At 26.3% G+C, this 12,624-nt stretch overlaps 1 protein-coding gene across 2 annotated transcripts in view; it reads right to left on the reverse strand.

Moving 5' to 3' along the window:
* Nucleotides 1–10,263, reverse strand: part of LOC412876 (pyruvate carboxylase, mitochondrial) — a 28,392-nt gene extending 18,129 nt beyond the window's left edge. Inside the window, exon 1 of one of the 2 annotated variants that reach the window (XM_006568043.3) lies at nt 10,106–10,263. The gene's annotated coding sequence lies outside the window, so the exon portion shown is untranslated. The remainder of the gene's footprint in view (nt 1–10,105) is intronic. The other variant, XM_006568044.3, reaches the window with a different exon arrangement.
* Nucleotides 10,264–12,624: the final 2,361 nt, after the last annotated feature.

A 12,624-nucleotide genomic window follows, 5' to 3' on the forward strand; every position in this document is an offset into this window, starting at 1 on the left:
AACCATAGTTATATAATACCTTATTATATATAAACATTAATCTTCACATAGCAATCGTTCCCTGAAAATGAACTCGCGTATTTTATACCATGTTAACTCGAATATCTACTAGAAATTCCATTGCATTTCTAACTCTCACTATCTGTTACATAAAAATCCTCTCAATATAAATAATTCATTAATATGTTCGCAAATAGCAAATAGAAGTAATATAAAATTCCGTTTTACGAGCAGCTTTTTAAAATGTTATAATTTCAGTTATATAGAATTAATTTGCGATTTAAAATCTTTCGCGCAATTTTACTTTATTATCATTATATTAAATCACATACTATAATTTAGAAGAAGAATTAAATTATTTATAAACTTCATCGTATCATTACAACAAACGTTCTGATTCATTATAACGAAATTTCTTGGATCACTGATCTTGTATTTATCAAAGCCAATGCCATGAAAAATATTTTGGACTGGCAACGATCATCGATTTGCGAATTAAACAAAATCTAAATTAATTAAATCGCTTGCTTTATTCGTATCGTTCGCAATAAATATAATAAAACTGTTAGAAATAAAAAGTTGAGTATCGAAGTTAAATTTTGAATTGTATTATTGTAATAAAAAAACTTATTGTAACGATCACATGAATCTGAAACGACATTTTTGAATATCAACTTTCGTATTTGTTTTGGTCTCTAGAATCAATTCTTCACAAATATTATATTAACACTTAATATTCTATCATCTCGTTGTAGAAAATATTTTCAAACGAGTGTTCAATATTCAAAATACGAAAAGAGAAATTTTGAGAGTGAATTTCATCTACTCGTTCGAAGATATTTTTTTTTATGGGAAAAAAAAGATATATAAAATAAAGACGTAAATTTTTATCGAAATTAGATTAATTTTTCCTATAATATTAAAATTAAAATTACATTTTAATATTTTTCCGAATTAATGTATATTCAAATTCGAACCTCGACCTTCAATATCGTACTTTGAATCAGCAGTGGCTCTCACAATTATTTCTCAGATCGTTGTTCCTCTATGATACGCACTTCTTATAAATAAAAGCTAGATAAAGTCTCTGAATATATTATCTCGGTTATTTAAGAGATGTCACAGCGTTCATTGAATAAATTAAAACGTTGGAATTCATTGCAATCGTTGAAAAGATGAGACAATTTAGATTAAGATGTTTGAAGCAAAATTTCAATCAGTTCATTTATTTCAAACAATTATTTCTGTTTCTGTTTCTCTCTTCTTTTCCAAATTAAAATAATTATAATGATTTTTAATACCTTTTAAATACAATTATTCACAAAAGTGTGTGTATGTATACATATACCTACATTTATTTATATTTATATACTGGTAATTTTCTATTGAAAGATTAAATAATAAAAAATATAAGAAATATAAATAAAAATATTTTTTGTTTATGGTTTTATTGGTTTTGTATTTTATCCTAGTTATATTCTTTGTTTTTAATCAACTAAAAAATATGTAATTCTAATAATACTTGCAAATTGTGTAATCCATTATGCAACTCTCCTTGATAACCTTGCGCAATTTCCTTAAATGACCAGTAGTCTCGGACTTCAAAGTTGGAAATCATTGATCGAATCCATTTAAATCTTTCAATACCTTGACATTGCAAATGTTCTATTTATCCTAATGTAAGTACTTTAACTACTTTATCAAACAAAGACTTAATGTGTCATGATATTAGAAAAAACTATAAATTTTGTTAAATATAAGATAATTACCGAATATCTTATATATATATATATATTTGTTATAAATAATTTTAAAAATAATTAATTTATAATTAATTTATACACGAAGGAAATAATTATTTTGTTCAAATAAAGCAATTGTAATTTCAATTTCAATTTCTTTTTTATAAATTTTTTCGTCCAAAGCGAAGAAAAAGGAAGGAAAAAGAAAATATAAAAGAAATATAGTCGTAAGTAATAAAATTTCGATCAAGAAAAATTAAAAAGTAATTTCTTTCTAACTTCGTAATCGAGTTTGCTTTATTTGATAAAATTGATAAAAACTTCTTTATAAAATGTAAATTTTCCACCAGACTCGAGATAATCTCTCTTTCGAACTTCTCGAGTGTCAAAGAATATATAATTTGTTTTTAAAATAAAAAAAAAATTACAATTAACGTTGATTTACAAATTGTAAAACGAGCCATATATTATAACAATCCTTGTAATTTATCAAACTATCAAATTTCTTTATTATCAAATGTCTTTCAATCTTTATTATCAAACCCGTAATGAGTTGATAAAAAGTCAATGAGAGAAGAGAAGAGAAAAAATGAATCGCGTTTTATGGTCCATTGAGATCGATGCCAGTTAATTATGATAACGGCTCTTATCGTTCCTTGACATCGTATGTTTTCCACAATGCTTTTCTTACGTAACGTCTTTAGACTATGAACCTCGCACAAGATCGTAATTTGTAAACTCTGTTTAAATACATTGTTATTAAAAAATATATATTAAATAATTCGTAAATTTAATATCAATGAAATATTTCTTTCAATGATTTTGTCAAAAGATCGAAATTTTTATTATTGCTGGGATTATTAGATTATTAAAATATTGAATATCCGAGCATTTTATTCATTATAATTTTTTAATTTATAATTTTTTAAGTAATCAAGAAACGGCGGTTAGAAACAGATGAAAATTATTTGAAAAACGTTTAAAAAGATTTATGTTGGTATGATATCCATATGAATTTGAAGGCAATCAGGCGCCTGCTCTCGCAATTTTTTTAATCTTTGAAAGATCATTGATTTGATCGATCTTCCGAGGATGAAAAAAAAATCGTCTGCAATGTAAATTATTTATATTCTCGTTGGTAAACATGTATAATGTATTAAAATTCTTTTTGATATTTTTTTGCTTTCTTTCATTTGGTTCAATGATAGATTTTAAATTGCTATAATTATAGAGAGAGAGAGAGAGAAAAAATTTATATTTATTCAATATGAAAAGAAAATGATAAGAATATATTATGTCTATTAGTTATAGAAGAGACTTTATCGATGAAAACAAAAATAAAATATGAAATTTTAGATAATTTCAAGAATAATTTAAAAGAAAAAATACGAAATTTTATTTTAGAAATATATTTTTTTTTGATACAATCTCAGTTAAAGTTTGGTCATTGTACGATCGTTATATAATCTTATATAAGGAAACTTAAGAAAAATAATTGAGGAGAATTTCATAAAAATAATACTACTTCATTAAAATTTCTCTTTTTAATTGGAAAAAATTAATTAAAAAAAAAAAAAAATGATTCCTTTCTTTACAGCACGAACATATGAGAACATAAAAATTTAAATGAAACTAAATATTTAAATTTGTCATATTTCAATAAAATAAATTAAAAATATAATTATTTACATTTACGTAATGTTTTTTTCATTTGAAAGGACAACTACTAGTTATTTTAAAGTTTCAATTATTACAAAAGTATCAATTCAAAATAAGATACTAATAAATAAAATAGCATCATTTTAAAAAAGCAATATTTTCATCATACGATATTAAACTCACTGCATAAATTATTATAAACTTAATGTTACGAAATTGTAAGCAAATTGGCCTGAAAATTAGTCTTTGCGATGGAAAAAATGCTTCACCAAAAAATATTAATTCAATTAATTTTAACTCAAAAAAAGATGCGCTTCAATTTTTGAAAGGATCATTTCTTACTTGTGTTTTTGAACACGTGTGTGTTAAAAAAACATTTTATACCCGTTCACTCCTTTTAAACAGAAAGCTATTGAATTTATCCTTCATACGTGAAAGAAATTACATCAAAGAAAAGATTGATAGTAAAAAGATTGAAAGTAATCATGTTTACTTCGTATCTTACTTAATAAAATTATGCGTCTACTGTATTTATAATTTATTAATTCTGCATATTATTAATTGATTTTTTAGGAATGAAATTTTGCATCACTTATGTAAATTAAATGTAATGTAATCTTATTTTACTAAATTTTACTCAAATTTGATAATAATGTTGTTACAACATTACTTACATTACTTACATTATTACAACATTATTATAATTTTATTATTCTCTTTTTTTCCATATGTATAAAATATAAAAGCAAATCTCTATTTCATAATTTTATCATTAATATACATGATCGTAAATTATTATGCATATTATTATAATTTTTCTGAATGCCATTGGTATTATGAATATTTATATACAGAAGTAACATGTATGAGCATGTAGAATAAAAATATATGAATAAAAATATGTGAAATATATAAAATAGCAAATATATATATAATATAAAAATTTATATATCATAATTCCTATACTACTACGAATTGCACATGGCAAGTAAGAAGAAGAGCCTCGAACTTCTGCCAGAATTTAATAGAGTTAAAAATAGAATAGCCTTATAGCATTGATCTATCTAGTTTGCCAAGAAAACTACAAAATAGTGATTCGTGTCATTGACACGAATGAAAATACTATTATATTCAATCGCAATCGCTGATACGATGCATTTTCATAATTGATCGAAGAATAAATAATTATTTAAAATTAAATATTTAAAAATATGTATATATATATTTTTAAAGTATATATTACATAATTTAAATATGAATATGAATATAATTTTTTTTTTATTATTTTCAATTGAAAAGAATCTTCTCTATCATTATTAGATATTTTTAAAATTACAGTTTAAATATTTATAAAAAATATCTACATCTTTCTTGATCAAATATGAAAGATAATCGAATTAATTACATTAGAAATAAAAAACAACAAGAAATTTGATAATTTTATTCCATTCTTCATCTTAATTTTTCTTTATCTTCATCTTAATTTGATGGTAGAATCATAATAATATAGTATAGAAAATATACATTACCTTTACATGTAAACACAGGAACAATTAAAGACATCCTGAGACATCCATGTTTCATATTCAACCATATAAAACACATGAGGATATATCATGCTGGAAAATCTTCTATAATATCTTGTACAATAATTCTATTTTACTATTCATTCATGCTGCATATTTCAATTTATCATGTTTAGAAAAATCATCGTTACAATATTGAATTGTTATACCTTTTAAACCTTCGGAGTTAATATCATAATTAAATTTAAGCCTTATTGCAAATGTGTGTTATTATTTCATTGCCCATGATTTGAACAAATTCAACTGCAATTTGCATAGAGATATTTGATAATTTTATCATTTCACAGTGAACGAAAAGGAAACTGTACTATTGTACAAAGCGAAATGGTCGGCCTTGAACGTAATACCCTGCCGGACACATTAAATTAATACGTGTCATAGAACCGATTCAATAACCCTTACGGTCTACATTGACATCTTTCTCCTTTTAGATTAGCCTTTTCGAATTTTGTAACATTTTTTATTGAATATGTAATGTGACAATTTTCATTCTGATTCTCTTTTCTCCTTACAATAATTGAAGCAATACTCCTTGTTCTTTATTTGTTTATTTTTTTTTGAATAGCCACCTTTTTTCTGATAAGTAAAATTTAAAAATAAATTAATTATAGAACAAAAAATAAAATATATTTAAATATAAAGTTATTCTTGGCGTGCATTTATTGTTGCAACGACTGTACACAACCATGTGTTTATTGGTCAATGACCATTCAATAAGTCGTCAATTTAATATTCATTGACAATGAAATTCAAGTGGCGTTTTTAGCTTTACCTTTACTTTATCATCTATCACAATAAAGAATTTCATATGTTAAAAACAGTAGATAAAGTCGATTAAAATAATCTCAAAATGAGAATTTCATATATATATATACATTTATGACTTACCAAAAGATATGCAAAATAATTTCAATATATTTATTATATACATGATTTTTACAGAAGATTTTATGCATTTGCATCTCATCATACGCAATGAGGAGATTATTTTGCAGTACAATGTACGTTTTAAGTTATAGGATAAATTACAATAAATTATAGATAATTTATTTTCTATAATTTTAAAATCATTATTTTAGCTTTATTTTAATTTTTAATATAAAATTTTGATATCTTGATCTGCTCTTTTATGAATTACTTGAAACTTAAAGATAAGGAAAATATTTTTGATGATCGATTTAAATATCGAGATAAACACAACAAAAATTAATATATAAAAATATAAATTGGAGACTCTTTTTTTTTCTTTTTTTAAATGAAATTATAATTTAATATATAAAAACTCAAATGATCGATTAATGACTTTATAGGTCGTTTCAAGGTCAAATAAATAATAACACAATTTAACTTCCTTAATATCGTAAAATTTTTCTTTAAAAATTTTTTTCATTGGCAGATTAAAATGAAATGCTTTGAATTCTTTCAATAGAATCGTTATTTAATCATTATTTATTCGAGTTATTGTGAAAAATTATCTTCTAATCTAGAGAAAACATTGGAATCTCTGGATTTTCCACGCTACAAACATTGATAAACGATAATTATCAATGTCAATGGAAACTGAATTACACAAATAAAGTATCGTTTTATCAAAATATGTAGTAATTGAAAATTAAATATTTCTTAAACAATTTCACTTATTGACTAGATAATAAATTTAATGGAAAAATTAGAAATTCCATTTAATTTATCACTATTCTTCTTACATATTCGTATAATATTATAAAGTATTATATACTAATAAAAAATTAGTTTCAAATATCTCAACTTGTATTGTTAATTATTATTGTAACACGATATATTTATATACGATTCAAAACAAAAATATTCCGCTCCAAAGTTTAAGGATCAATAGTTCGAAAGATAATCCGTTTTACAATTAATCTTATAACCTAAAACGTACATTGTACTGTAAAATAATCTTCTCATGGAGATTTAAATAAAAATATTTCGTTTTAAATAAAAATATAAAATTCAATTATGTATTGATAAAATTAATAATTATTTATCATGTTTTATTAAACTTATCACAATTCGAAGAATAACGATAAAATTTTATGTTTCACAATTACGAAAACGTTAACCTATAAAATTGCGAAAATAACTTTGATCTTTTATATCGAAGAAAAATGAGGAACATTATAATATCGCGTATCATATTCATATTAACAATTTAATATGAATAATAGATATTGTAATAACATTGTATCATTTATACAGATGTTGCAATAAACAACACAAACGACTAATCTAATGCATCAAGAATAATTTTCCCTTATCCAGTATCGATAATTTTTTAATTTAATAAAAATGATACATCTCATGCTTCGCACACGCAATTTAATTCTCTCTGCGTCGAGTTCTACTTCTATTAATACGACTTCTTAATTAGTCTATCCTTATTTTCCGTATTATAGGTCTTCATCAAATTAAACTCGTTAAACATTACCACCGCCAAGATTAAATTTCAACCAAACCACTTGAGATACGTCATTGAGTTACGTTGTAAATTTTACTGGTGCAAACTGCGAGACAATTCCCAGCTATCGATCCAGCAACAGCACAGCGTCGGGAACAGTTGATCCGGAAATCACACGTACAATCTTAATTCCTTCCACAACATTCTAACATTTTCTTTCCAGCGCGCATCTCATTCTTCATAAACCTTTCTATGCGATCAACAGATTTTTTTCCTTTTAATATTATCTCACTTTCGATCGTGCACAATCTTGAAACGCAATACCGTTTTATCGTTTATTCTTACCATTTTGTAATCGTGTCTGTGACTCCATTAACCGTGCGATTTGATATGCTGGAAAAGCGGTGGTATCGATTTTTAGAAAACTGAAAGCATCGTCGAGATGAAAAAAAAAAAAAGAGAGAGAGAGAAACAGCTGATTCATCGATCTCATGAGTGGCCAGACGAAAAACTGAGCCAAGAATTTAGAGAAAGGTTGCTGCAGCTTATTGTTCTTCGATTTCGACGTTAACCCCGAAAAAGGGGCGTTAACTCGATCGATATTACTAGCAGGGTGGTAGAAATACTAGCCAAGAGTCTTCTCAAGAGTCATAACCATAACCTTTCTCGAAGACTTTTCATTTTTTCTTTTTTACTTTTAGTTTTTCTTTTCTTTTAGTATAATTTGAGCATTGAGATATTTTTTATTCTCGAGAAAGAAAAATTGTTAAGAGTGAATTTAATCATTGAAACACGAATTCGTCTCTTCAGATATTACTACGCAATTTTTGTATGTGTGTGCACGTGATTTATAATTCGCATTATATTTGAAAAACGACGTCTCTTTGATTAGCGTATGTATTATGTATGTATGTACTATATTATATGCAAGCGACTGATACACGTGTTCTCGATGCCGCATTGATACCTCACTTAATGTGTTTGTGAGTATTTATCGTACAATTGTATCGTACAATTGTCGTAGTTGTCTGTTTAACGACGTTTAGTAATTAAAACATTTATAAAATGCATAAAATATCCATATATATATATGTTATTTTTTATATTAATTTTAATATATTTTTTATTTAATCGAAATAATCGTTGAAACGTTTGATCTGAAAATATTTTATATCCATAAAGAGAGAAATATAAAATATAATAATATTAATAGAATAATGCGAGTGATAAATACCATCAATGTGTAGTTATGATTCATCAATCGATATTTGTTATTTGTTTCATTAAGAAATTGCTTATCGCTTGATTATTTAATTGCACGTAATTATATATACATAAAATGATTTCTTTTTTTCTATGTTTTGAAACAAAAATATTGCCGCAACGAGAAACGGAGCTTATTTGAAAAAAAAAAAAAATTAAAACTAAATCGCATCGCTAGACGGGTTATGCAAATAATACGTCTTATTTGCATACGATAAATAGTAATAGATCACGTGATAGATCGAAAAATAATTTTAAGAAAAAAAAATCTTATGTGCTCGTTGACCTATGAATTTTTCCGATTACTTAACTTCGATAATTTAACAGAAATGTTGTTTGTATAAAATTCGATGTTTTACAACGAGATATAATTTTTCGATCGAACAAAACAATTCCCAAATTTTAAGTAAAAAAAAAAAACTTTGTTTGTCTTATTGATATAAAAATTTTAAATATAACAACAAGTTAAAGTTATCTGAAATCGTTTACAAATATATGCGTAATAAAAGTATAGAGCATAAAGATTGGGAAAAAAAAAAAAAAAAAAAAAAAGAACTGAACTAAAACTTCGCTAAAAACTTTTTAAATCGCGAAAAATCATATACGATCATAACGTTGGAATGATCAATACGAAAGATCATACGATCTTGACTGAAGGATCGAAGATCGCGATCTTTCGTATTGATTATTCCTCGATCGACTGTAGACTGATTTTACCCGATTATATTATATAAACGTCCTAAACGTCATTCGGGGTAGATCGTATGCCCGGAACGTTTATAAACGTTTGATCGACCGTTCGATTTAACGAGTCTTTGTCAAACCGAGCAAAATTAACTTAATTACACGCGTATAAAAATTCGCGTGGAATAGAAAAAAGAAGAGAAAGGAAAGAGAAGGAGAAGCACGCACACACAGCACGCGACAAACAATCGCACGTTTGAATCGAATCCGATTCGCTAAGGACCAACGATTTATATTTGCAGTGGCGATCGAGTATTGCGCCAATTCGAATTCGGTGGAGAAGTTCGGCGAGAGAAGCGGTGTGTCGGTAAGATTGGTGAAAAATTCGGCACACGCGCGATCAATCAACGCGCCGTGACCCTCGGGCATCGAATCGAGAGTAGCCGAACCGAGGCACGATAAGTCGTGAGTGAATTTCGTTCACACACGCGAGAGAAACAACAAGCGTCATCAACACTTGTCACTATGGTCGCGAGCAACGATTTCCAGGTTTCTAGGACAATTTCCACCAAGCCACGATGCGTGGCGTGAATTGTCAATAATAGATATTGCCGCGCGAGGAAAATCGCGCGGAAAAAACGGTTAGGTTTTTAGCGAGATTAAATAGCGCAGCGATTATAACCGGTCGCGTGACGCAATGCAGGCGAAAAAAATCACGCGAAAAATACAAAAGAATTTCGGTGTGTACTTACGGGTGTCGTTACGCCGGGGACAAGGCAGGCCAGACCCCGTCCGGCTAAAGTCTAAGCCGCAGTGAAATCTTGGAACACGTCGGACTGATCTCGCTGGCACACGCGTTCGACCTCTACGGAAATAGAGACAGGCGCGATTGGTGTATCAACTTGCGCCTGCTCGTACTTACAGTGACGCGCGTTTCGTCGGACGATCGACAGTATCGCCATCTGATGGCCGACGCGTGTAAAGGGGAACGTTATCGGAAGCTGGACAATAGCGGCGCGAGAGACAATGTTTTCCGACGGTGTATCGTGCGAGTTTGCCTCTGCTTGCTACAGAATTTATTCGATGCAGTTGACGTGAAGAATTATATGTATTGTTCGATGTTTGATTTGGAGGAAAGTAAAAGTGTTAGATAAGAATAGGAATCATAAAGATTTATGGAACGTAAAAGGAGATTAGGAGATTATCTTATGGAGAAATTTTTATTGATATTGGAGTATTCATGAGAATAATCTCGAAAAGTGTATTATACAGGTGTTTTATATCGTTATTGATTTGTTTATTATTTTGAAAATTTAATAATTAATGATTAAATTTATACTAAATGAGTGTTTTGTTTGTCAAAGACAAGTTGTAAATTTTAGTACAAGTATGAAAAAAATACGTATAATCGGAATATTTCGGTATATTCATAAATAAAAGATTAAATGTTATATATAATATAATTAGAATTTTAATCGCGCAAAGATTATTCTTGACTCGATCACGTAGAAGTTACATCATTATAATTTATTGTGAGAGAAATTTTATATTTTATATGTTTACTTTCAAATATGTAAAAAGTTTCTTCAGACAACCGCATAATAGTGCCACCTATCGGACATTCAATGCCAAAGAAATTTATTATAGACTTAATTATTCTTAATAATAGTGTATCGTATGAGTTTAATTCAATCATAGATCGTTTGTCTGTGGTTCAATATCTGGCCTGACGATTACGCCACTTTTGATAAAATGTCTAAGTGCAGTTTTCGACTTTTTCTACGTCATGTGAAATAATTATTCTCCATTAAAATAAATTATATATTTTTTTTTTATCTATATCTTTAACTTATGATATTTTTTTGGTGATGTGCAATAAGTATTTTGAAGAAGGAAACATTTTTAAATCAATTTTGATATTAATTGTATAATTAATATTTTTAATTGATATAAACAGAAAAATATAATACAAAATTGATATAAAACCAAGTATAATTATTAGTAATTATATTTATTACAATTAATAATTTTAATTTTATGATTTTATTTTATTTACTAAAATGTATGCACTTTTTAAATATTTTATATATACAATTTTTAAATATCACTACAGCATTTGATTTTGCTATAAAAATTTATCATAAATATGTTGAAATAATGTGGTTAAAAAACGTATTAGACTATTCACTAATGAATCTTGTAAGTAATCTGTAATCAAGAATATTACCAAATATGTATTTATTTACATCTAAAAATTGTTCTTTCATTCTTTGAATGATAAAATTCTATTTACGTATGTCAGGAGAATCACGAGAATATGATTGATAGCAAACGATGCTAGAAACGTCGAAAAAGTTATCAGTAAATAACCTTTTGAAAAATTTATTACATATATAATATATAATGTATATAATATAATATATATAATATAATAGAAAAACTGTAAAAAGATGGCTTGTCAAATCTCTGATGCATAATTTTATTATTTATTACACATCTAAAGATGAAATAAATTATTATGAAAATTAATATCACGATAAAGAAAAGTACAAATAAATGTTCACGTATCGTATATAATATTGAAGAAAAAGATAAATGATTATTTAGACGGTGCAATCAGTAGAATAAGACACAATGGTATGTATATATGCGTAAGTAAATGTCTGATGATCGAATATGAACGTTTGTCATGGCATGTCTGTTTCTCCTTATTATATTCTGTTGCCATCAATGCCATCTTGCGACAGTATTGTGCAACATACAAATCGTACGCCATCTATCTACGATTTGATGCGTTATAAACTTAAAATTTTTATAAAAAATAGATCAATATAAAGAACAATAAATTTCAATTTTTTTCAATATCACATTAAAATATTTTAATTTAATATTATTATTGAAGAAAAAAGAAATATAGTTATAAAATATGAAATAAAGATACGAACTTTCTAATCAAATATTTAAATGATAAGTAGAATATTAATAGTATTAAGTTAATTAAAATAATTTAAGATATACAAAATGAAAAGCAAAAAAAGAGGAAACTATATAAAAAAGAGACATGTTATTCAACTAATTTCAATTTATTTCGAATCTTGTCAGAGATATTTTTTGTTTTTTTCTTTTCATAAAAATTGAGATATCTTTTTTCAAAATATAAGAAATAATGCAAAAAAATTGATAATAGATTTGCTTCATTTATTTTTGCTTTTTATTTCAGTAAAAACTTATTTCATATAACTTATCTTTTTTATATTTTCATACTTGGTAG

This window comes from Apis mellifera, linkage group LG13 (genome assembly GCF_003254395.2).
Source record: "Apis mellifera strain DH4 linkage group LG13, Amel_HAv3.1, whole genome shotgun sequence".
Taxonomy (NCBI): domain Eukaryota; kingdom Metazoa; phylum Arthropoda; class Insecta; order Hymenoptera; family Apidae; genus Apis; species Apis mellifera.